Raw genomic sequence first — 27,190 nt, forward strand, 5'->3', positions numbered from 1 at the left:
TCAGTATTTTGATTTCTCTTTTATAAATGTATTAGCCAACTTGGGCTGCTAAAACAAAATACTACAGTCTGAGTGACTTAAACAGCAGACATTTATTTCTCACAGTTCTGGAGGTTAAGAAGTCCGAGATCAAGGTGCCAGCAGACTTGGTTCTTGGTGAGGGCCCTCTTCCTGGCTTGGCGATGGCTGCCTTATTATTATGTCATCACATGGAGGAGAGAGGGAGGGAGAGAAAGAGAGAGAGAGTGAACTCTGGTCTCTCTTCCTCTTCTTATAAAGGTACTAAGCTCATCATGGGGGTCCATTCTCATGACCTCATCCAAACCAAACTTCCTCCCAAAGCCCACACCTCCAAATATTATCACATTGTGGGTTAGGGCTTCAACATATGAATTTTGAGGGACACATTCAGTCCATAACAAACAGCCTGCATAATCTTTCTAATAAAAAGAAATGACCAAGGTATTTTCATTTTGGAAGGAATGAAACTAGCTAAGAGGGAGTGAAGCATTAGTTGTGCCAGAGAATAACCATGTTTTATTTTAATTTTCTTTTCCACTTGAGTTGTTGTTGGTATTTGTTGTGATTTTAAGATAGATTTGTTCTATAGACCTCATAGAGGAGAAAAGAACTGTCTTAAAGAGAACCTTGAATTTCTTACCTATTTTTACTGTTATCTAATACATTGACCTTGGAGGGAAGATGCGATAGGTGTTAAGTCACAGCTTGGCCACTCATCAGCTATGTGATGATGTTAGGCTAGTCACGTAGCTCCTCTGAGCCTGAACTCTTTCAGCCTGTAAAATACAGATAGTAGTATTCCTAATGAGTTGAGAAAATGTAAGCAGTGTGTGGTCAGGCCTTGCCAGTCCTATTTATTGCTGAATCTGCCTCCCACCCTCCCAATCTAGAACAGTCCCTGACCCAGGGTAGGTCAGTAGTTACTTGTTACATGAATGAATGAATAAGTGCTATTATTCTGTAAACTGTAAGGTGCAAAAATGTAAGTGTTGATTTCATAGTCATTAAACATGATCACTCAGATCTGTATTTATTATCATGGAACCAGTTTGGGTTATAGAATAGCATGTATTGGGTGCTTGCTAACATTTCCTTTTAGTTTGCAGAAATTATTACAATATTCAGAATTACACTTGAAATACTGGGGGAAAGTCCAGGGATTTATGGGATGTGTGTTAATAAAGCTATGATCTTATAAAAATGAAAGTTTTGGGCATATGTAAAATCAAGTTTTCTGCTGGGTTTTGTGACTATATAAATGGAAAAACAATATTTTTCTTCCAAGAATGATTCATCCAACAAAAATAGTGGTATGGTGGATATAAAATAATTTTATGGATAGCAGTAAATCTTTGTGGAATAAGATCCTAATCTTTTTATGAAAACATAGGACATGCTTCTAGATGCTGATTAGCTTCATGCAGACACTACAAAGAATGGTAAATATTCTAGTCATCTATTCTAATTAAAATTTAAATTGAAATCTGGGTTCTAATGAAGAGAAACTTAGTGCTGGCCCTGTGGGAACTCTTCAGAGGGTAAGAGGAAAAATGCACAAAGGCATAAAAAGATTTCACACAGACATTTTCTTCCCATGTGTTTTATTTGAACATACAATTTATATTTTATATAGGAGCATGTCTTTCCCTGATGGAGGCCAAACACTGTCCTTTTGACATGGACATTCTTAAAATTGTGTCATATCCCAAGAGTGCAGACCCAACTATGTCACTGTGGACACATTGGCATTATCCCTCTGACACCGTCTCAGGGAAATTAGGTGACAGCTCAACTCCACCTGAGAACTGGATTCATTACTACCAATTTTGGGCATATGATTTGGCAGACAGGGCTCAATGTCAGAGGTTACTGCTGTGTTGAGGGAAAAAAAATGTTGGGTTGCTACAGAGATATAATCAAGGAAGAATAAAACTTAAAACTCCATACAAATCTTACTGGGCAACTTTAAAAATTAGGTCTGGTTGTCAAATTATTTTACAACATCCCTTTAAGAGCTACTTGTTAAATACCACACAAGCACAAGCCTAGAGAACTCATTCAAAGAGATAAGTTATTCAAAACATTGACAAGAAATAAATGTACAAAATAAAGACATTTCAAAAGAAAGATGTCAAAATGGTGATTTCTTACTAAATGTGATATTGTCATAAACATAAAGTAAATATAGGAAATGGAAACACTAAAAAATCCATTATAGTATTTTAAAAGACATATTCGCACCACTTTAAAAAGATGTGATTTCAACCAGACATTTGAATCAAATTCAACTATTTTTTTAACTTTGAACTGCATTTGTTGCTAAAACATGACACACTAAGTGTGTCATTCCTCCATCTTATAGAATATTTCCTGCTATATTTCTCCACATTTATTCTCTTAGGTTAATTGGGGAAGTGAAACTAATTCTCTATTCAGGATTCCTTCTCAGTCAAGAACAAAGGCATTTCAGCCTACAGGAGAATATCTGAAGGCAGAAGTGGTTCTAGAAAGGTAATAAACACTGTGTTAAGGCATCTTTTCCTGGCTGTGAGCATTCTACAGATAGATGAAAGTTAGCAACTGTCTGTTGGACACTGAGTGGTAGGTAGCATGCCAGAGAGAGAGAGAGCTCACAGCTAATCTATTGTGAACACTATGCAGCATCTCCTCCTCAACCTCCCTTGGTTACTATGCAGAGAGAGGGCTGGGAGAAGAGCATCTCCCCAGCAACACTTGAAGGAAGAGCACGCTGAAAAAACAGAGCACAAAATGACAAGGACAGATCTGACACGGACTACCAGTGGAGTTTGATTAAAATGTACCAAAATTGTAAGTTTTCCTTTCCTATTTAACTGTAAGACACAGTCAGTGTTGCTTAATGTCAATGCCGTTAATGAAGTTGTCAGGCTTGTCACTTTCGATGAATACCAACTTTACTAAGAAACTGGTGCTACAGTTACCTCCAGCTGTATACGATTAAATTCATTCAAGTATGCCCAGGATCCAGACTGTTGGATCTTTGGAGAATTTCCCTATGGCTTTGGAGTCTGCCCCCATCAGAACAACTCAACATACCCTGTGAAAGACAGAAGCTTAAAACACTCGTCGGAAACACAAAATTTATTTCGAACTTCCTCCAAAATGGGCCAAATGAAATTGGAGGATTCTATTCTCCTATTAGAAGAACCAGTCTCGTTCGCAGATTTTGTGGCACTTTTTGAGGCACTCCAAGACTCTGTATCCCTACTGTCTGTCTTCTGCATTCCTTCCACAAGTGAAATAAAATTCCACCATTTTTCCTTTGCTCATTCCTTCCTTCCTTTATTCTCTTATTCACGAAATGTTTGAGTGTCTGGATTAATATTGCATTAAGTACAGGAGGTGATAAAAAGAAGAGCAGATTTTGAAGAATTGGAAATTCTAATAGGGTAGAAAGACTTGTGCATAAATAGCTAACATCCAAGATATAAAGTAGTAAGCACTGCAAAGAAAAAGTATTATGGGCTGAAATTCAGGTGGGAAGATAAGAAAAAGTTTGAGGCTGAGGCTGCATCTGAACTAGGCCTTCGAAAGTGGATAATATTTGAATATTGGGGGTACTTGCTGAGCTCTCTCCCTGGAACTCTCTGATCTTCACATGGCTGGGCTCCTTCTGGATATTTAGTTTGAGATCACACATCAACCACTCAGAAATACCTTTCCCTGAACACTCAGTGAAATGACACATCCCACTCACTTTCTATCACATCACTCTGTTTTATTGTCTTCAGAGCACTTATCACTCTGTGAAATTGTTGTGTTTATTTATGTACTCTTTTCACTCATTAGAATAAAAGCTCCATGGAAGTAGATATCTTGTCCCACTTGATTAATGCTGTATTCCCAGGGCCTAGAATATGAGTGGCCTGAAGCAAAGGCTCAAAAAATGTAAATGGGTGAAATGAGTGAAAAAGATGAGAAGAAGACTCCAGGTTTCGGGAAGAGTATAGGAAACAGTGAGGAGGCTGGAGCACGTGGATGTGCATAAGAAACAGTAAAACAGGTGTGAAGTCATGGCAGAAAACACATCCGAAAGGTAGGCTGACGCAGATGTTGAGAGTATCAAATTCTGGTTTAAGGAATTTGAATTGTTTTCTATTGTAAGTGGGCAGCCATAGATTTTGGAATAGGAAAGTCACTCAAAGCAGCATTGGAAAAGCTTAGCCTTTCGGCTGTGTCCAAAATAAAGGAGCAGAGACTGAAGTCTGGAAGAACAGTTAGAGAACTCTTTAGTAGTTTAAGTGGGAAGAAATAAGATTCATTACTTTAGGGAAAGACCATGGAATGATGATTAATCCTCAACACCTGTGTGAATTTGTGTCTCCAATCTCTCTCACAAGAATTAAGTAAAAACTATTCAAGGAATAAGTATTCAGTAACAGAAAGACATGTGATAGGGATAAGGAAAAAGGGAGGAAGGAAGAATAATTCCTAGACCTTTATGTCCAAGGAAGCCAGAGCTGGTTGGAAAGGCCTTGCAGGGAGGAGAAGACGATCTTGAAAACACCTTCACATTGTTTCTAGATCTGGCCTTGTCTTTGAGCTGAGAAAACTCAATTTGAGTTCGGATATACTTTTCCATGTTTTATTCATTCTTTAGGACAAAGAGAACACCGTTCCGTTGCACACTAGCCACCTCATGTCTACTATTAGACCACACACTCTGGTCCTCACATTCTGGTTGCTCTTTAAGAAGATCTGAATATTATAGAGAACAAACTAGGGGTTACCAATGGGGAGAGTGAGGGGAGAGGGGCAAGATATGGGTAGGGGATTAAGAGGTGAAAATTACTATGCATAAAATACATAAGCTACAAGGCTGTATTGTATAGCACAGGGAATACAGCCAATATTTTGTAATAACTTTAAATGGAATACAATCTATAAAACTTTTGAATCACTGTTATACACCTGAAACTAATATAATATTGTAAATCCACTATACTTCAATTAAAAATTTTTTAAAAAAGAAGATCTGAAAATGTAGCAGACTGTGGGTCCTAGAACCAGAGCAACAGGGTTCAGATTCAGTTGTCTACCCTTGGACAAGTTATCTAAATGCTCTATGCCCCAGTTTCCTTATTTGTAGACTTGTGATGATATTAGTAGCACCAATGACATAGAGCTTTTGTGAGAATGAGTGAGCTAAAACATGTAAAGTGCTCAGAGGAGTACCTGGCACAAAGAGAATACTCAGAAAACTTAGTCGTTACTCTTAATGCTACTGTTGCTACTCTTCATCACATTGCTAGCACCTAGCATAGTACTCAGTGCATGCTCACTATTACTCATTAATATTAATGAAAAAAAGTATGGCCTTCATTTACGTTCTGGGTTATAAAGAAGTATTCTAGTAAGCCACTTATTTGTCAGCTTCCATAATGTCAGGAGTCCGCTTTGGATAGGGGAATAGCTTCAACAGCTTTCCTATGAGGTTACCAGCTCACTTTCTTTCCCGTGAGTGACTCAGTTTGCTAGCCCACGGGTACATCATCATCATCATTATTACACCATCATCCTAGTTATCATATAATGAACACTCGCGAGGTACCAGATATTTCTGTTTGATGGTGTGCCAGACACTGTTCTAGGGCCTAGGAATGTAACAGTGAACAAAACCCTTTTCTTTTCCCTCTAGGAGTCAGTACTTTTTTTTTTTTAATTGAGGCATAGCTGATGTACAATATTTTGTCGGTTTCAGCATAGAGATTCAAAAATTTTAAAGGTTCTATTCCATTTATACTTATAAAATGTTGGCTATATTCCCTGTGTTATTCAATATATCCTTGAAGCTTATTTATTTTATACATAGTAGTTTGTACCTCTTAACCGCCTACCCTTATCTTGCCTCTCCTCCTCTCCCTCTCCCCACTGGTAACCACTAGTTTGTCCTCTATATCTGGGAGTCTGTTTCTTTTTTGTTATATTCACTGGTTTGTTGTGTTTTTTAGATTCCACATATAAGTGAAATCATCCTGTATTTGTCTTTCTCTGTCTGACTTATTTCACTTAGCATAATACACTCTAAGTATATCCCTGTTGTGAAGTTAGTACTTTATAAATGTAATTTCATTTAATCTTCCCCAAAGTGTTGATACGTTATCACTCCCCCTTTATTTATGAGAAGTTTGAGGCTCAGCATAGCTATTAATACATGTGAAAAATCATACAACTATTAGGTGGCCGATGTAGGATATTACTCCAGGTCTGTCTTCAAAGTGTGTTTTCTTTCCAATAAGCTTCACAGCTTCTTAAACGTCCTGAATCTATAAAGTAACAAATATTATTTTGTAATTGCTTATGTTGAGTGAAAGCATCTTTATTAGAAGTTCTGTCAAATTGACATTTCTGAGAAAGATTTAATATAAAACTGGGCTAAAGGGTTGATCTAGATAGAATTCTAGTAAAACAGTTCTAGATGTCTCTTAGCAAGTATTTTTATCAATATATAAGCATTTAGGTATTACTGAATATGAAAGTGGGGTCAGGTTGTTTTAGTTGTGATGGAAAAGCCAACACAAAGAAGCCTCAGCGAAAAGCAAGGGACCTTATGGTTCATATAACTCAACCATAGGAGAGATTGATGGATTCAGGTGTGTCTGGATCCAGGTACTCAGAGAATATCAGCAAGGCTTGTCTTGTTCTCTCTAGTTCTAAGCTTTCCTTTCTCCCCTATTGGCTTCAGTTTCAGGCAGGAAACTCTTCCTGTGGTTGACTTGTCCTTTCAACTTCCAATCCCATAGAAATGAGCACCTCTTTCCTTATGGCTCTGGTCAAGCTCCTGAGGAAGACTCTATTTGAACCAGCTTGGGTCATGTGTCCACCAGGTATAGGGGAGAGGAACACTCTGATTCTAAATCATGGGCATGCTTGAACTTTATGGGCTGAAGTGGCTTTTTATGGAAAGCTAGAGATCTAAACATTCCCCAAAGAAAGGGACACTGGAACAACCAATATAGTCAGGAAAGTTCAAAGCTACACAGGACAGAGAGTAAGAAGAGAGTGACAAAGAGTCCAGTGAAAATCACCAAAAGAAAGCTGCAGTTAATCACTGGAATAAAAGATTAATGAAGTCACTCTGGTAATTTCACCATTTTGCCACAAGGTTTAAATTACTGATCTGAAACGTAAAACTGGAAAATGTATGTGGAATTAACATTTTTACTAGAGTGATAAATAAATGCTGGAAATAATCCTTCAAATGTAAACATATGCTCCATCTGGGTTAGGCCATAAAACAGTTGCACTAAAAGAATATTTTTCTTTGCATGCTGCTAGAAGCTTGCACCCTTGCAAATTTTCAATCTTCCCCAAAGCAAATCCTCTTCTTGTATAAATTTATGATAGAAGTGAAGAAAGCATCCAGGTGATAAATTCTATGCACCCTCTAAACTCATGCTTTTTCTTTTAATTTCCCTATTTTTCCATTTCCCTCTCTCTGAGCTTTCCTCCATCTCTTCCATTCTTCTCTCCTGCCATATACCAATGTATTTGTCAATAACACTTGACCTGTTTAATTGTTCATAAGCCCCTGCCATCATGCAACATAGAACAGAGCAAAATAGTCACCCTAGAAAGATTTCCAATAAAAGGCTGTATCAAGGTAAGATTTTGCTAGAGAACGGGTACCTTTCCTGATGACATAGTTTTCTCACATGTGGAGGAGAAAAGAAAGAAAAAGGACTAACAATTCTGAGCATTTCCTATGCACTAAACCCTGTGTGAAGTAGGTTTGTCTATATTCTCTTACTGAAGTCACCCTTGTTTCAGCTTCCATGAGCCAGCTATAATCACCATCTTATAAACAAGGAAACTGGTCTAGAAAGGGCAAAATAACTCAGCCCAAGTCACCCGGAGAACAAAAACCAAAACTTGAACGATGTCTACCTGATTCCAGAACCACTGTGTTTTCCAAGTCCAATAACTATGTGATTTTTAGGTCCTGATACCGCATCCTCTCCATTCTTTCGCCTACATAGTTCTTTAACTTCCAATTCAATGTCATCTACAGTAGTCAACTTTAGCCTATCATCAGCTTCCTCCTGGACTAAAGCAACAGCCTCTCAACTAATCTCCTTGACTCCTTCCTTGGTCTCCTCCATTCCATCCTCCACCTTGCCTAATGAACATTCTAGAGACAGATCTCATACGATCCGCTTTCGTTAAAATCCTTAAAAGGCTCCCAACACCCTTAGGGTCAATTCCAAGGTTTTTAGCATGATCTCATCTTCACCTACCTCCTTAGCTCCATCTTTCGTTCCTCTCATTTTGTGTTCTAGCTGTATTGGATATTTTCTAGGTCCTCAGATATGACACACTCATTTTGCCCACCAGCCTTTGTGCTTGCTGTTTCCTCTACCATTGTCTCTTTACTTTGTTGATTCTTATTATCCTTCAGGACATATTTAATTTATTATTTTTTTCATTGCCTCTGGGAAGCTTTTGCTGACCTCCTAGATTATGTTAGATTCTGCTCAGCACCATGCATTCCCTTCACATCGCATGTCTCTCTGGATGGAGCATTTATCACATCAAAGACTGTTGTATGCCCAGGGAGGGCAGGCATCATGGCAGTCTTGCCTACCAGTGACTACCTAATACTTAGTGTGGTGACTGACACTTCACAGTAGGCACTCATTTTATATTTTTCAAATGCTCAGTGAATTCAAGTTATGCTCCTTGACTGTGAGTCTACCTGAGTCTCTCTAAGTAGTTGGGAAGTATCATATCATTTGATATAATACTAAATGAACTAAATGAATAATGAAGAGCTATATACCATAGTTATATGGTATATAGTTAAACAGTTTGTGCAATTACTTATTCACTCTTCTGGTAACACAGCATTTTTTTAGATTATATGACATACATAATGCTGTGCCATGTACTGAGGATATAAAGAAATCATTTCTCCAGGATCCAACAATCTATTATTTAGGGATGTAGGACACACACACACAATATTTACTAAAACGGGAAACATTATAATAATTGCTTTGGAAGGCCAAAGCAGAGGAAGATCAATATTAGTTGGCATGTCAGGGAGTCTGAATGAAAGAAATGGGCCTGGATAAGTAGTTAGGATTGGAGAATCAGAAAGGATTGGGGAAGGTATTCTGGGTGAGGAAAGAGCATGATCAACAACAGTTATAGATGGGAAGTGAGTTAGCTGGAGTGAAGAGTGTGTACAGAGAAATGAGAGGCAGGATTAGACAGATTGGAGGGGGTTTGATTTTATAGAGTCATGAAGCCAAACTGAGGGCTTTGCACTTTACGCTGTAGAAGGCAGTTAAGAATTCTCTTCATGTGGATGTGACATAAAAATATTAATATTTTTGAAAGATGAAATCTTTCCTGAGTCTTTCAGAAAGGCCAAGGTGTTTCTTGTTCTAAGTTCCTACTGATTCTGATGATCATTTTGTAATTGTTGGGTTAGTATTCTTATTTCCCAGTAGACTGGTAACTTCATTGAGTAAAGAAGGATGCAATTTTGTTTCACATCCCCAGTGTCAAGCACATTGCCTGGTACGTAGTCAGCATACAATACATACTTACTGAGTGACTCAATGATGAAATGAATTAGTTATCAATCAGGCATCAAGGGGTAATATTTGAAAGTAGGAGAGAAAAGATACAGGAGATTAGTAGGTTAATGACAATAAACTGGGCATGATAGCGTAAATGATTGGAGTGGCTCCACAGGCACCTATGTGACAGATGTTTGGAAGAACTGATTATACCATACGGTTTATGGTAGCCCAAAATGGGGATCCACCAAGGCAGCTAGAGAAACAGGACAAGATCTTGATTGAGATGTCGGGGTTAATCATTCAAATAAAAGCTTTTGCAAGAATGAGGCACGGTTTCTAATGATTCTTATTTGGGCCCTTATCAAAATTTTACAGCAGAACAATCAAAGCAGTGTTATGTAATTAATATAGAAGGGGATATATAAAAAAAATCTTCAGGACATAATGTTAAATAGAATCTACTGAAAAGTTATATCCCAAATACTGATTTTTTGCCTATGGCCATTGCAATTATAAGAGATTTTGGCTTTGCTTTTGCCTATCTGAATTTTTTCATGTCTCTGAAAAACCATAAGTACCTCTCATGTGGTAGTTATGATGAATGCTGATACCATTATAAAACTGTTACAGGGATAATTCAGTACACTCTCTATGTTTTCTGAAATTGCCTTATCTATTAAGGCAAGATTCCAATTTGGGAGCCACATATACATACGAGAACAAAACCATCTATTTGTGAAATGTGAAGATGAAAAACACGCCAAACTATCTGTTCTTATGACCCCCAAGCTCCTTTACTTTACAATATTATTTTCAATTACATCCTCAAGTGGCACTTTTATTTTATAATTTAAAAGAGCACACTGGATAATATATAAACCTGAGAGTAGCTTTACTACATCCTAGTCAATGGAAATAAATCCTGCCCCTTTCCGCTCTAGTGTACATATCTTGCAAATCTCCGTCAACTGCATGGAGGCATTATGCATATGAGAAGTGGCATTTGTTTTTTTATTACCACTTGGTTGGAGCTCATGCAGGCTTTCTCTGCATACTGGTTTCAGCATACAGTGTGTAAAATGGAATCTTTCCAAATCCCATCCTCTCTGCTTAAGTGTGGGCCTGCCTGTTGCTCACCCTGCAGTTTCTCCTTGGTTTCCAAACATCCTCCCACTGGTCCCTGGTAGAGCAGCTCCAGAGAACAGTACCCTCCCATCAGTTTAGCGAATAGCTGGATTTCCTAGGCAGACCTTTTGGTTGTGAGTAACTGTGTGAACTCCAGTGACGCACACACTCATAATTATGTGAACACAGGGGCTCTCCATCCTGCATTTGTTTTTCACTTCCTGTGGTGTTTAAGTCATAAAGAGAAGACTTTTCCCCATTTTCTAAACCCAAAACAACCTGCTTGGGGCAGCCCTCGCAAGTCCTCTTGTAGGTTTCTGTTTTCCTTGTCCCCGCTGATCCCTCTGGCTTTCAACCAAGGTTTAACCGTAAGACTCTCATCAGAGACCTTAAAGAATAAAGGTTTCCAGCATGGGTACACTATATTAATAAATGAAACCCAACCTTTTAAAAATTACATGGTCAGAAAAACCCATTAGGCTGTAAAAGGGTTGAAGTAAACGTTCGATTTTAATATCTACTGCTGCTTAGATTTTTCTGAACTGAAAAATCCCCGGTGAGCACTTAAAACTTCATTACTCCACTGAAAGGTTGTGAAAGGCTATTCAAAGGTTTTCAGTTTTGTTGAAGTCTAGAGGTTATTACAGCTGGAAAGAATACAAACCCTAATATTACAAGAAATGAAAGGAATGAAATTTATGTTCTTATCTTCCCTGCAGTTTAATCCAGGTCTGTTAGATTCATTGGTAAAAATTAGGGCAGGTTGAAAATTTTCTACAGGTTTGATGAAAAATAATATTTGGATATTATGAAAAGTATCGCTGTCTGCATCACACTCAAAGAAATGCTTTATCTCCCAGTCTTCTGGTCCGAAGTTATTTCAAGACCGGCCTCTGCTTGAAGCCCCTTAAACAGCTTCAAAACTCACATTAAAAACTTAGAGCAAAGCTGTGAATCCTATCCCAAAAGCCAACGTATGAAATGAAACCTGCAACTCAAACTCATAAATACAAAAACTTGGGGGTTATGTTCTTTTTCCATGACTTTTTAAAAAAGTATCCTATTTTTTTAATGGAAGGAATTTGTCTTAATTTCCTTTTACTTTGCCAAAATTGGTACTGATATATTTAACCAAGTAGTATTAGATGCTTTGTACCTCCCTTATTCTTCTTTCAAAGACCTTTGTGACTCTCTCCAGTCAGTGTCTGTGCTGCGGAGTGGCTTTGAGCTTAATATAACATTATTCTCCATATGTCCTTCTAACCATTCATCCACCTGCCCATCTGTCTATCTGTCCAGCAAACATGCCTGGCACTGTGCTGGGTGCTAGGGAGCCAGGAAAAGATTGCTGACTGTTTTGAGGTGGACAAGTTAACAAATTGTAGCATAACATGGAGTGACGAGTGCTATGCTGGAGGTGTGTTTAAGGAGCACTAAGCTCTCACAGGAAGAGCCTAGCTTTACTACCTGAGAGGAAGGTTTATTTGAGAAGAAGACATTTGGGGGTAGGGGTTCAAAGGATGAGTCATGGAGGAAATGGAGGGGTTCAAAGGATGAGTCATGGAAGAAAAAGGGAACACCATAAAGGCAATTTTATACTTGGGAAGGCACGGTGGGATATAAAAGCAGAGCATCTATATCAGGTTCAGAATGGGTGAGTGTGGAGGCTTGGCATAAGATGAATCTAAAACAGTGGTCTGGAATGAATGATGAAAGCTATTGTTGAAAGGTGTATTGGATTTGGTTAGGGAATTTTATGGTTTTTTTTTCTAATCGCAAAAATATTGATACAAACTTACTGTAAAAATAGAAAATTTAGAAAAGTATAAAGGGAAAAAAATTTTAAATCATTCATAATCTCATCATGTGGTAGAAATCATTGCTAATATTTTGATGTGTTGTGTTTATTTCCAGGCTTTCTCCCATGCTTTAAAGAATTTTTTTTGTTGAAATCAAATCTTGCACACAATTCTATATATTGTTTTTTTTCCAAATAACATTATAACTAATACATAATTCTATATTACCCCTTCTTCATAATCGTAGTTTCAATAGTTGCATTGTAATCTACTACAATGAATGAAACTGTTCCTTGGCTGATGGATTTTTTTAAAAAGTTTTTGACATTATAAACAGTTCTGTAAAGACCATTTTTTGCATAAATATTTTTTCTAACTTTTGGATTATTTTCCTAGGCTTTATTCATCAGAAAATGTAAATGAGGCACTTAGCACAGTAGTTGGCTCAAATATTAACAATTATTATTGTCAAAAGTGGAACCATTGGGTAAAAAATAAGAATAGTTTTAAGGGTCCTGATACACATTATTAATTTTTTCAAAATTATTTTAATGAATTATTCTTCTGCAAGAGATAATGTAAATGTCTCTCTTTTATTGTATCTTTACCCACTGTAAATGTTATCACAAAATTATCAAAAATTAGCTTTGTTAATTTGATAGTGAAACATAGCATACCATTGTTTTAATTTATATTTCTTTGGATACCGGTGATGCCAAATATAAATTCAATGTTTATTGACCTTTTGTGTTTTCTCTTCTGTTTTCATGTTCTTTGACCATTGTTTGTAAAGGATTTGGAAAGTCCTGCTAGAAAACTGGGAGTTTATCCAATTGGCAATGGGGAGTCACTGGCAATGGGGAGCTTTTCAAGTTTTTGCAATTGCACAAAAATGACCATCGCAGAAAATAATTCATTGCTCTTCGATTATTAGCTCCATAATAACACTGTTCACATATGGTTTTAAGAGGCATGGTGATAATAACAACATGATAAATAATAATAGTAGCTGCTATTTAGTACATGCCTGCTAAGCAACAGCATTTTGTAGGCATTTCCAATATTATTTTAATTAATTCCCATAACACTGTAAGGTAGGTATTATAATCTCAGCACCATAGCTTGAAGTTTGAGTGCCAGTTATTCAACTTTCCTCCATCCCAATTCTATTCATTAGAGAACTAAAACAAGGAATACAGCTATATTGTAATGAAATTTCTGTACAACTCTAAGGATATATCTGGGGTTTGCCATATGATATATTTAAATGCTCAACCCTAACATATCTAAAATATAAACTATTTGTACTCTGTTTATACATAGCTACACAAATTGATTTCAAAAATATCATTATTATTGAACCTATTTATAGAGTGATTTAATGGATGACATTTTATGGAAATCTTAGTTAAGTTATATTAAGTAATTAGGCTTGTTTAGGCATGGAAGCCTCAACGATTTCCCCAGGAAATTTCTTAAAACTCCTCAGTTTTAAGAGAGTTTTTGTGGTATATATCCAATTTTAAAAAAGACTGAAGCATATCTAAATCAAGCAATGAAAAAAAAATGGTGGGGTGTTCACAGTTCTGGCTTTGAATTACAGTTCATTCTTCAGCATCTAATCATTTTTCATTCAAAAATATAGAGGGGGGAGATTTGGGGATATATGTATATGTATAGCTCATTCACTTTGTTATAAAGCAGAAACACACCATTGTAAAGCAATTATACTCCAATAAAGATGTTAAAAAATATATATATATATATATATAGGTTCCTCTTAGGGATTATGAATTGGGTATAGACTTGAAACTTGTCCTCATACAGGAGGAGGTAAGCACAAATGATCTGACAAATTCCATTAGAATTTTAAATGGTAATAAGTGCTTTCAAGGAAACCTGCAGGACATCTAAATGAGCTGTAGAGAAGACAGCTCTGAGGAAGCGGTATTTAGCCTGAGTTCCAAAGGATGAGTTAGAAATAGCCTGACCTATATTAGGGAGAAGGTGTTTGGGGAGAGGTCGGGAGCAGAGAAAAATGTGGAGGGTTTGAGGAACTGAAAGATGAGTGTGGTTGGAAGTCAGGCTAGGCGGAGAATGAAAAGGAAGTAGATCATGCAAGACCCTGTGGGATGTTGGCATTTCTGGATTTTACTCTAATGATAAAAGCAAAGAGACCTTTATCATTATTATCATCATCATCATCATCATTAATTAATTTATTTTTAGCAGAGGAGTGAAGAATGCCTCCACTATTTGGTATATATGTAGGTGAAAGAAGTGGTATTGGCAGGAAATGAGAAAGGGCTTTTATTCTGTTTTCATCACTGTGATCAAACTTCCTAAAAATATTAGGGACCCACGGCTTAACAAAAGTTTTTTCTGTGCTGCTGCAGGAATAAGAGTCCAACTGGTAGTTGTTGACATTTCTGGGAAATTATAATAACAATAGGGAGGATATTTTACAATTGGGACTTGTCAGGAAAATAGTATTTCTATGATACCTTTATGTGCAGCAGGCTAGGGGGTCTGGACTTGATTCTTCTGGCCATAGGGTGACATTGGAGGTTTGTAGGCAGAAAGTGACGTGATCCGATGTGTTCTAGTGAGGTGAGTGGAGGCACTGAGGGACTGGATTGCAGAAGAATGAGACAGCAGTTAGGCGTTTACTTTAGGCATCCAGGCAAGAGATGATGAGATTTGGCTAAGACACTGGGGTGGGTTTCATTTACATGTTCCTGAGCGAATGTGTATTCTTCTCACACATGGTCGTAAGTATCTGGGAAAATGTTACTATTTATGTATGGTTAGGGCAGATCTACAAAGAATCTGAATAAACGCTCCTTTTCCAAGAAGCTGGGTGGCATATGGATCACTCTTGTCTGCGAATTTTTATACTTTATTAATTATGTCAGCAAGTATAAATCAAGCCCCAATTACCTATACCAATAGATACTGGAGTCATAATTGTTTACCTGAAACAAGGTAGGGGTAATTATGCTATTAATGCCATTTGTACAACGAAAGTCAAAGTTCTCAGCAGCAGCAGCTTCTGTATGACTGCCAAAGAGTCTTCAGTTTTTGACAGGGCAGACTTCAAGTGTGGGTAGTCAACCACACGCCTTGAGGGGTAGAAAGGAGGTATCTTTTGCAAGCAGAGCCATATGTCTGGAAGGTTGATGTCTGGAACACCATCCTCAGTGATTCTCTTATACCTTTGCTCTAAGCATTGCATTTCCTCTATGGTCCTTTGAGAATGGGAATTTATCTGGTGGGGAAAATCACTGGGTTGTGTCTATAGCACAAAAATACAGTGAGTTAATTAGGTTGCTCTTCTTGCTTGCTTTGGAGACCGATTGTGACTGTATTGCTATGGGATAGGGGACAGGGAGAACTGGTACAGAGAAGAAAGGGGACACTGAAATAAAGTGACTGATTTAGAGAAAGGAAGAAGTAGGAATTTGGGGGGGGAAATGCTGTCAGCTCATCCATAGTTTTGACTAGGTCTGGCCCTGGTAACTAAGTTAATCAATATTGTATATGTTGTAACTCAGATCATCTCAGAGTTAGAAAGGATATTAAATATCACTTTATCCAAACCTCATCTATTACATGAGAATTACTTACAACACTCCTAACAAGTGACCATGTACCTTTTCCTTGAACACTTCAAGTGGCATGCATCCCTTGACTTCCCCAGGCAACCTGTTCCCACTGAGGCCAAGACTTGAATTTCATTATGAGTTGTTCCTTATGAGGAGCCCAGATTTGTGTTCTTGAAACTTTGTTTTGACTTCCAGACCCACACTTTCTTCAGTTATTCATATTTGTATTTTCTTTTTTTCTCCCTCCTTCCCTTTTTCCCTCTTTACCTTTCTCCATCCTTCCTTAAAAAAAGCACCAAGCATTGGGCACAGAACAAGTTTAATTTTTCCTACATGCAATCCAAGTATTAAAGACATATCATCACAGCCTCTCAAGTCCTCTCAAGAGTTGAACTCCTTGTTTTATTTGTTTTTTAATCACAGTCAAATTACTTTATATTTCGTATTATAAATGCAATCTACTGGTTGTGCCTATATTTCACAGTAGGGTGGCAGATTGTCTAAAAGCATTCAGTAGGGGAATATTCATTTCAACCCAAACAAGATAAAGTGTATGCGCTTGCGAGTTTCCTTTGCCTCCCAAGTATTTGATTATGCTCCACAGGTGATAGAAAACTTGTTTTGATAGCTTCTTACAGAAAATAACTACACCTCAGTTGCAAGTTATTGGAATCCCAATTATAAGTTGTTCCTTTAATAACACGACATTTTTGCCTTTTTCAGATTATCTGCTTCTCAGGGATATTACTATAAGAAAATAAGTAACTTTGTTGTGATTGTATAGATTTTCTTTTACCAGAATGATAACTTTAAAGATACCAAACAAATTAATGGTCTTATGAGCTGGATGTTCTCTGCTGGATTGCTTGTCACATAAAATACCCTTCTCCCTGTCCAGAAAACTTGATCCTGTCCTCTATTGCCAGAGGCAAGGAGAGGCAAAAACAGAAAAAATAAAATAATCATAATTGATCCAAACATCATATAAATATGTAATGACTTTATATACACTATCTCATTTGCCAGGGATTGTCTAGGGAGGCTGTGTGAATCTGTCACAGCCAGTGAGACACAGAGTGAAATCAGCTAGGAGCTGTCTGAGAGAGCTTATGCTGCTGGTAAAATGCTGGACCAGTAAGAGAGGCTTTTTTTTTTTTCCTCTTTTCCTTCCTTTATCTTGTGGCACTATAGTATAAGAATGTGACGCTTCAAGTTTCAGTGGCCATCCTTTAGCCATGATGGAGCTACTGCTAATGACACACAGTTGATGGCAGGAGAGAAAAGCAGAAAGAACCTGCTTCCTGGTGACATCATGAAGGTGCTGTATCTGCTAGCTCTTGTTACTCCAAAAATATTGCTTAAAACAATAACCATTTATTTAGCTCAAGATTCTATAGGTGGCAGTTTGGGCTGGCTGAGCTGGGTGGGTCTTCAGGACTCAGCTGGTCTGATTCGTGCATCCATGGTCAGCTGCCAGGTCAGTTGAGAGTTGGTTGGTAGGCAGAGGTGGGGAGAGTACACAGCTAGAATGGCCCGTTTCTACTCACATAGTCTCTCACCTCCTGTAAGTTAGTCCAGGAATATTATGGTTAGTTGGAGTACAAGAGTAAAAGTGGAAGTGCATAAAGTCTCCTGAAGCCTAGTCTCAAAACTTGTCCAACAATTCTTCTGCTGCATTCTATTAGTTCAAGAAGGCGACAAGGCAATCCAGACTCAAGAGGTGGTAAAGGCTCAGTCTCTTGGAAGGAGCTACAAAGAATTATACCCATTTTTCCATCTGCCACAAATACCAAATCAACGCTGGGACCACTCACCTTTGGACCAATGCATATCTTTATGGGTTAAACTACCACGAGGCAGTTTTTCTGTTATTTTCTGCCAACATATTCTAACGGATCCAAACTGTCCTCCAACATTCCAGCAGCTGACTCTTAAGCTGAAGAAGTAGCCTTCACTCTAGACAAAATTACAAGTTAAACTCTTTAATTTTCAGAACAAAAACACCCTGCATACTACTTGGAGGGCTGATATACTGAGAAAATTATCCTCCTTTCGATCAACACCACAGAAAATTTGCATTTCTGGGGAGTGTGAGTGATTTCCACTTTTAATTGTCTTCCACACAGTTCTTGTCAAAGATGAGCTGAGACAGTCAGCATCCCATAGGGATTACCTGTTATATCTTCTTCTTCTAGATTCTGTAAGCCTCAATTTATTCTGCCTTGCTTTCCAGGTAGCTGTTTGCATGTTGGTCTCTCCCATTAGGTAGCAAGGAGTAGGGTGGCCAAAACTGTGTTATATTCATTCTTCCTCCATCACTCCCTGTTCCTGGCACGTCTCCTTCCCCAGCTTCAGCACTCATGGCTCCCTCTGGCAAGTAGCAGGTACTCAGAGTTTTGTTGAATTGAATAATAGGATAAAAGCTGATAATACCATATTAAAGACTCTAGAGAGTCATTGGTGTTAAAATGTATCTACTCTTAAAATTCAAGGTAAAGGGGTTGTAAGTAAAGTATATCTCACTCTGAGTTTGTAGTAACTGTGTTTCTAGTGTCTGTAAACTTGATGCTTTAACATCTGTCCTGCAGGCATATGTTGGACATGCCTTATTCTGGACAACCTGATAATAAGCCTGTGTCAGTTTGCCTTGACCTCCTGACTTCCTGGTCAACCCCCCACCTCCTCCTCCAGAGAAATTCTCCTGGGGACGTGCTTTTCAAATATAAACCAAACAATCCGGAGTCCACGCCCCCAACTGCCTTCCTTTTTGGGCTCTTAGTCTCTGAGCCACTGTCTACCGGCCCTAATCACCCCAGAGGAAGGTACCAGATAACCAGGAACAGCCGCCATGCTCCAGAACCCATTGAAAATATTCAAACTAGCCAATCCTAAACCTGCTTACTGTGCCTTGTCTTTTCATTCCCACAATAAAAGCTCACGCTCATCGTGCCCGCCTCTCTGCCTTATAACCGACACGAGGCCTTTCTCATATGGCCTTCCATAGCGTGGTGTGTACTCCCTCTTTTGGGATCTGTGAGTATAATAAAATATCTTTTCAATGACAATCATCTCCTGCTCTGTTGGCCTTATAATGCTTATATTATAATAATACCTACTGAAACAGAGTTGATTGTTCCATACCTGACCAATATCCAGCCAGAGTCTGAAGTGGAGAAATAAAGGTTTTCTTTTTCCTTAAGAGGACTGGAAACAGAAAAAAAAGTTTAAGGAAAATAGAATTTATGGGCTCTTAGAAGAAGAAGAAAAAACAATATTTGTCAGCAAAATGAGCACTGGATAAGGGCTCTACGCACTTGGAGTGAGAAAGTGGAAACACAAAAGGGAACAAAAAGGAACAGGGGAAAATATAAAGCTACTCTGACCATTTTGCCACTGTGTCTTAAAATACTTGCTGAATATGTGAATTGGGGCTTGGAGGAGCTTGTTTTCTGTATTTCTCCTTCCTGAGCTTCAAAAAATCCCACAGTAATTCCCATGGCAGCCAAGGCTGAGAACCAGTGTACTAGAGTCTTCCTATTCAAAGAGGGATCCTTGGGCCAGCAAGGTTGGGCAACACCTTGGGGACATGGTGTCCTATTGCCAGCTTGCACAGGCTTCAAAAAGCCAATTGTACACATCTCTTACCAACATCACCTTCACTGGCATGATGCTGACAGCTTGAAATAGGCCATGGTGGGAGTAATTATACCATGGGAATTGGAAAATGCCCTTCTGATCCCTGGCCCCAGAGCCAGCTGTTAAATATTTACCAACATTCCACTTCTTAGGGGCTTGTAAAAAATGCAGCATCTCCAGCTCCATCCCAAATCTACAGAATTAAATGACCATTTTAACAAAATCCCCAGGTAATCCACATGCATATTGAAGTTACAGAAGCACTGATAAAGTCCAAATTCTTGACACAGCTTTCAAGGCCCTTCAAAATGCAGCTTCATATCCTCCCACTACCCATTTCCAGACACATGAAATCCCCCTCACTAAACGCCCTCCAAAATCCTGGATTCTCACAACTCCCCATGCTTTTCCCTTAGCCTGGGAAACCCATTTCTTTCTTTGCTTTCACTGCTAAAATCAAATACCATCTCTTCCAACTGTGCAGGCAGAAATAATGATTCTGGTTTTTTTGCTCCCTAACTTGTCACATAGCACTCTCTCAGGGTAATTCTTTTATTTTATTGTCCTATTCCATTTACAGATCAGTCTCTGTGACTTGCAAGATCCCCCAAAGGCAGGCACTGTGACTTCATCTCTGAATCCCTACAAACCAGCACATAGTAGGTGCTCAGCAAATATTTGTTAAATCTCTAAATTGCTTCATCAAAGAGATGTAATCTAAAAGTTTTGAAATTCTAGTCAGTTCTGATAACATATGCATCTAGGACAAATGTGCAAACCTCAGGAACAGGCATAAATGACAAAAATAAAAAGGGCTTTTCTGCTACAATTTGTTCCTAAGTACTTAGGAATAACTGAAAACTAAAGGCCATTTCTGCTTGTTTTGTTGAATAATACATCTGCAAACTAGAAAACTGCATGTCTATTTTATTTACCAGCACAAACGCCCATTTGCTCACACACAGAGCTGTTTGCAAGCAAATTTTGTTCCCATGCAAAACAAATGTAGATTTGGCATTAAACAAGTGCCAATTATTTCGTGACTGTGGAAGGGAAAGGAAGGGTGATTTAACAGAGACTCTGGACTAGGAAGCAGAGAAGGCGGCCTAGCTCAGCTGCATGGGGCTTTCTCATCACACGGAGTGAATGTTTAATCTGCTTAATTGGGTGGGCATTCATTGCCGATGAGCAGGGACCCAGTGTTCCATGTCATTTTCTTTCTCTACGAGATGGCTGCTGTGACCTTCAGCAGTCTCCTCTGCTTGCTGCTGGAAAATAGGAAGCTAATTTGGGCTTGTTCTCATGTTTCTTTCATGCGGTGGAGAGAATTCGTTTGATAAGCCCTATGTCAGTTTTTATTGTGAGGCCTGATTACTGTGATTAATTTCAACACAACTAGTTACCGTTTATTAAGGACCCACTAGGTGCCAGGCGCTAAACAGAGAAGCTTCAAGCGCCCTGTCTCGGGGAAGTTTTAACCCTCACCACAACCCCGTAAGTGACGCTGTATTGGCCTTTTCTGAGGATCAGGAAACTTGAGGTTCGGTGTTGAGTCACGTACTGGTGAGTGGCACAGACCGAACCGTACATCAAGTCTGTTGGCTCTAACCAACCCTGGCATCTTATTCTTTCCACTGTGCCGTGGTCCCTCAATTTAATGAAAACTACCTAATTAATCATTTTCACAGCTTGACCGTGTCAGCAACTGTTCTGGAGAAGAACTTTATTCCTTTCTTTTGGCTGTCTTAGTGGAAAGAAGCAAAGTCTGCTTTTCTGGCAACTCTACCTGCCTTTTTCCTCCTGCCCTCTTCTCTCCACACCCACCCCATTCCCAGGAGTTTGGGGTCTCCTGGGCTCCCACTTCACTTCCCAGTGCAATCCTGCAGCCTTCTGTTCTGGGCATGTTCTGCCTCTTCCTTGAGTCCCCAGCTTGCACTCCCTGCTTATACAAAGTTCCCTTCCTTCCTCCCTGCCCCTGCCACACACGCAGACACTGAACACTTAACTTGTCTCCAGTCTCATACTCCAAGCATTCCAAGCCACAACAGCAAAAATGAGGAACTATTTCCTGCTCAGGTCCTCACGAGTTTCAAATGACTTACATTTAGTTCTGCAAAGAGTTATACATTCAGCAAAAGTGTACTGTGTGCCATTGGGTGTCAGGTACTGTTACAGGCTCTGGATATTCAGCAGTCAACAGCACAGAAGGTCCCTGCCCTCATGGAGCTTATTTGAGTACCTGCTATACAGCGAGCACTGTTCTGTGATCTGAAGGTACAAATAAGACGAAGCCTTAGCATGTGTGCTTGGGGGTTCACAGATAACTGAAAAAACATAGTTTAACTTCCACCGGAGGAAATTATATACAGTGTTTATTGAGCATTTATTATGTATCAGTTACATTTCTAGGCCCTTTCTAGATATTATATTAACTACATTTCATAACTTACCCCATAGCATTGGCTGCTAGCATTATCCTAATTTTGAAAAAGAGGAAATTTGTGACAGAGAGAAGTAAAGTAACTTGTCTACAGCCCCACAGCTAATGAATGGTGGAGATAAGATTAAGAAGAGGAAATCTGAATGTGGAGCTGAAGCTCTTCATTCCACTAAGAATCTCTCTCAAAGAAAATACCATAATGTGGAAAACATTTCATGAGTAAAGATGTATATATAGATGTATTTATAAGGGCAGGAATTTGGGGATCACCAGCATCTCTAACCACAGAAGAATGTTCAGGGAATGGTAGTACACTGAAATTCTGAGGAATTTCAATCATCATTCGGAAACTCAGTAACAGCCACACCATTCTCCCCAGTGCCAGCATCTATAGGAACCTGGCAGTATCTCCTCAAGGCAGAGTAGTGTCAGATGCCTAGATTTTTATAATATTTTTCTGCTCCTGGTTTCATGCTTTCTGCAGTCTCAGCTATTTTTCCATTCTTATTTTTTTTCTCATAGATAAACATTCCCGCAGATATATATATATGAACTATATGTAATTTGAGATGTTCAAAACACAAAGCTGAACATAATTGGTGGCACTGTAAATCTTGGAATCACAAAGAACCATCTAAGGTACCAGAACAAGATAGTTTCTGGGACCTTTCCTCCACTTAATTACATGGGTTTCCATAGCAATGGAAAAAAGGAGCAGAAAAGAGATGGTAGAAGACTCTGGTATTGGGATTCACATAGTCTTGGTGAAAGTTTCTTTGAGTCAGACTTCAACTGGACATTGCCTTATTACCAATAGCCCAAGATTATTCCAGTCACTCTCTTTCGTATTATCCCATGGATGATGAAGAAAATGAAAAACGGAAGAAAAAGTGAGATTCGTGCCAGTGATACCATAAAATGGAACACGATGGGACTTTCAACAATTTTATTATGGTGACAATATAATAAAATAGCAAATTTTTATTATGTAGAGTAAAGTCATAAAAGTAGAATAAAAGATTGTATAGGATAAGCTGAAGGCCAGATTTGTGCTTAACCTCTGGCAAATGTATCAGGTTTTATGATTGTACATTTTGAACATCACTCAAATTGATAACTTGATCCAAGAGTTCTAACTGGTCTTTTCTTTGCCGGTTTTTCTAACCTTGTTATAAATTTTTGTATCTCAAAATGCCTTTAACTTTATTTTAGAGAAAAGTAGGGTATAAATTAATTAACGGAAACATTATTTTTCTATCTCTTACTTCCTTTCGCACATTCTTTGACCTATTCTGGGCTCTAGTGATTTCCCTCTTCTCAGTAGAATTCTGCTTTCTCAGATCTAAAGAATTATTATTATTTTTTGACAGATAGTAAACCATCAGGAGTTGAGAGGAAGAAAATGCTGAAATTACTTGCCTTTGGTGTCAAGTTTCAGATGAAGTCTAAGTGGGGGAAAGAGGAGTGTGGGAGAGCTGATGTCCTGAAACGGGCAAAAGCTAGAGAGCTGAACCCGGTGTCTGAGTTCTAAGAGCAAAGACCATGGTGTTAGACAGGAATTGGCTGGGGGCTAGAGTCAGAGGTCATGATGGGAATTGCAAAGTTGAGAGTCAGGTAGCCAAATTAAGTAAAGAGTAAAAAATAAAGTGAATTCTCAAGGCAAGACCCTGAGAGTCAGAGTGAAGGTGCTAGAAAGGCAAAGGCAAGATTCTCTGAGGTTCATTAGGGCTGCAGTTGTCTTTGCCTTCACCGAAATGTTTGCCTTTTCCCCATTTCTTGGGGCCTCATGAGCTGGGCACTGTGACTGCGTCTTCCTGTGGCTTTCATAGATTCATCCTTTGGAAGCATTTTAACTTTGGGCCAGTTGTTGATTATACATTATGGTCATGTACTCTTTGTGTAGTCAGTCCCGTGCCTCAAGGCTTTCGGGGAAAGAGGCTGGAGTATGTAATAACGGACTGATTCTTCTAAACAGGATCCAAGTTAGCTCTTTGTCTCTCCCTTGCCCCTGTGGATGGCACATGAAAGCACACATTGAAAAGAAGCACTTTTCATCCCCAAACTGGCCCCAAGCAATTTCTGTGAAATGGTTGTCACTTTACAACAAATGGGCCCAGCATCACTCATAATATTAATAAAATAATTATGCAAAGTATTTGCTTTTCAAGTCGACTGATCATTTTCTCTTTTCCTTTAGACATCAAAAAGAACTAGTTCCTTGCTTCCCTGGTGGCACAGTGGTTAAGAATCCACCTGCCAATTCAGGGGACACGGGTTCAATCACTGGACCGGGAAGATCTCACATGCCACAGAGCAACTAAGCCTGTGTGCCACAACTACTGAGTCTGTGCTCTAGAGCTAGTGAGCCACAACTACTGAACCCGCGAGCCACAACTACTGAAGTCCACGCACCTACAGCCCATGCTCCGCAACAAGAGAAGCCACCGCAATGAGAAGCCTACGCACCTCAACAAAGAGTAACCCCTGCTTGCCACAACTAGAGAAAGCCCGCTCATAGCAGTGAAGACCCAACACAGCCAAGAATAAATAAGTAAAATTAAAAAAAAAAAAGTAGCTCCTACTACTGATTTTAAAATGTACCACCCACCAGGTCTCCCTTGGAAATTCTAGCAGTTTATGCATTTTATCCTGTGATGAAAACATCCAACATCTATGTTTGTTTATTCATTCATTTGTTCATGCATTTATTCATATACCTAAGAGACACCACTTAGTGAAAACTGTGATGCGATGGGCACTATATCAGTTTCTTTATAACTTATTAAATACTAAGGAGCTACTACGTGTCAGTCACCATCCTAGTTTCCATAGATCAAAAGACCATCCTGAAAAGTTCATGGGAGAAGAATAAATAAGTTGAATAATGTTGAAGTGGGGACCTAAAAGCAGACATGGACAGTAGTTCCTGGGGTCTGAAGAAACCAGGTTTCATAAAGGAGTTTTGAAAGGGTTAGGTGTTGACCAAACTTCTGATAACTAAACAAAAACCAAAAAAACAAAGTTTTCAAACTTTAGCAGGGGAGGACCAAAAGATTAAAGAGAACTTGTCCTTAAGCAACTAAGCTGCTATCCCAATAGAAAACTGAAGTCATTCGCTGGAGTGGAAGTGCAGTCAGATAAAAACAGAGGAGGGCTTCCCTGGTGGCGCAGTGGTTGAGAGTCTGCCTGCCAATGCAAGGGACACGGGTTCGTGCCCCGGTCTGGGAAGATCCCACATGCCGTGGAGCGGCTAGGCCCATGAGCCATGGCTGCTGAGCCTGCACGTCCGGAGCCTGTGCTCTGCAACGGGAGAGGCCACAACAGTGAGAGGCCCGTGTACCGCAAAAAAAAAAAAAAGCAGAGGAAGTTGAAGACTGGAAGTATAAAATTACCCACAGAAATGGTCAGGGAAGCAGATTTTTTGAGAAGGGACTCTAGTCACTAAGAAGAGAGTCACTGCCTGTCACTGTCCTATAGCAGGAACCATTGATAACACATGCTATTATCTTAAGGAGCTAATGGATTAACAGAATTCTCATTAGACTATGGCATCTGGGGGCCATTCTAATATCATATCATCTGTCACCTCTTAGCTTCTTAGGAGGAATCCACCACTCAGGGTGGTTTTTAATAGGTGAAAACAACTAAAGGCACCTTCCTTAAGTAGGTAGAATGGAGGTGACATGACATTGCTCAATTTCTGTAGACAAATAAAATCCAAGAATATGGAGTTTAGACTGATGATTTTTGTACACAGAAATCTGTTAGTAGGCTGCTAAGGAGAGTCTAGATTAAATGTCTTAAGGTCTGAGTAAAAGTTGTGGCAAAGAACATTGGATGGAAGCAATGTGTGAAGACATTTATCAGATATTATGATCAAGGTTTGATGGCGTGTAGGATATAGGTGGCGGGAAGCAAAGAAAGGGTGTTGTTGAGGTTCTTTGCATGGGAGACTTCATAAACTAAAATTTGGGTATTTAGCCCTTCAGGCTGGCCTTGTGCCCTATTAGTCTTAATTAACTGGGTTCATCTGGAGAAGCAGTTCCCCTGCTGGTATGCCACCATGGCCTCTGCTGCTTTCTCCAGCTGACGCTTGCTGTGCTGCCACCTTTTCCCTGCAGCCCCGTTTTGGCCCAGGGAAGAATGTTTAGGCTGCTGGCTCAGTGGCTACTCTAAGACTGCTGTTCAGTGACATGGCAGCACTCTTCCCCTTCTGCCAGGCACCAGCTGCTGCCTTGCTGGGAAAATAAGAACTTAAAATCATTCTTGGCTGCGTCTTCAGTTCCTTCACAGCACTGAACTCATAGACTTTTATATCCAATCCCACCCTCCCCACCCCACCTGCATTTTCTTGACTGATACTATAAGATTGCAATTGCTATCTTCTGGCAAACATGACTTTTCTAGTCTTTGCTTCTTCTTGTCTTTTGCAATGGGTATCTTATTTTGGAAGTTAACAAATGTGTGTTGGGTACCCATTGGAACCATGCCAGACTTATGTAAGATGCTATGGATACAAAGATGAATAAGGCATATGCTGATCTTAAGGCTCTCCCAGGCTGTTGGGAGAATCAGGGTATTAAGATAGAGTATAAGTACAACAGTGGGAAGTAGAGGATGGAGGCACTGTGAATAGATGATATTGGTTGCATAGTAGGGGGACTGTCTAGAAAAGCTTCCCAGAGTACTAGGCATCCAAGATTGGAGAGGCATCACTGAGACATGGAAATGTTGCTTAGGTAAGAGCAGAAGTGGAATGGTGATGCAGGGTCAATAGGGTAAAAGAATGTATGTTCAGAAACAAGAAATAGTGCTGCTAGTCTAGGGACCAACAAGCAGTTCCATATGTCTCTAATGTAGAGTACAGGTGACTGAGGATGGGGAAAGTTTTAGGAGAATATTGAGGGATAAGTCTAGGGGGAGAGAAAAAGTGATAAATCATGAATAGGCTTGAATATCATGATTTGGAGTTTGGAATTTATCCATGAGATAACA

The sequence above is a fragment of the Globicephala melas genome, chromosome 10, assembly GCF_963455315.2.
Source record: "Globicephala melas chromosome 10, mGloMel1.2, whole genome shotgun sequence".
In the NCBI taxonomy this organism is placed as follows: Eukaryota; Metazoa; Chordata; class Mammalia; order Artiodactyla; family Delphinidae; genus Globicephala; species Globicephala melas.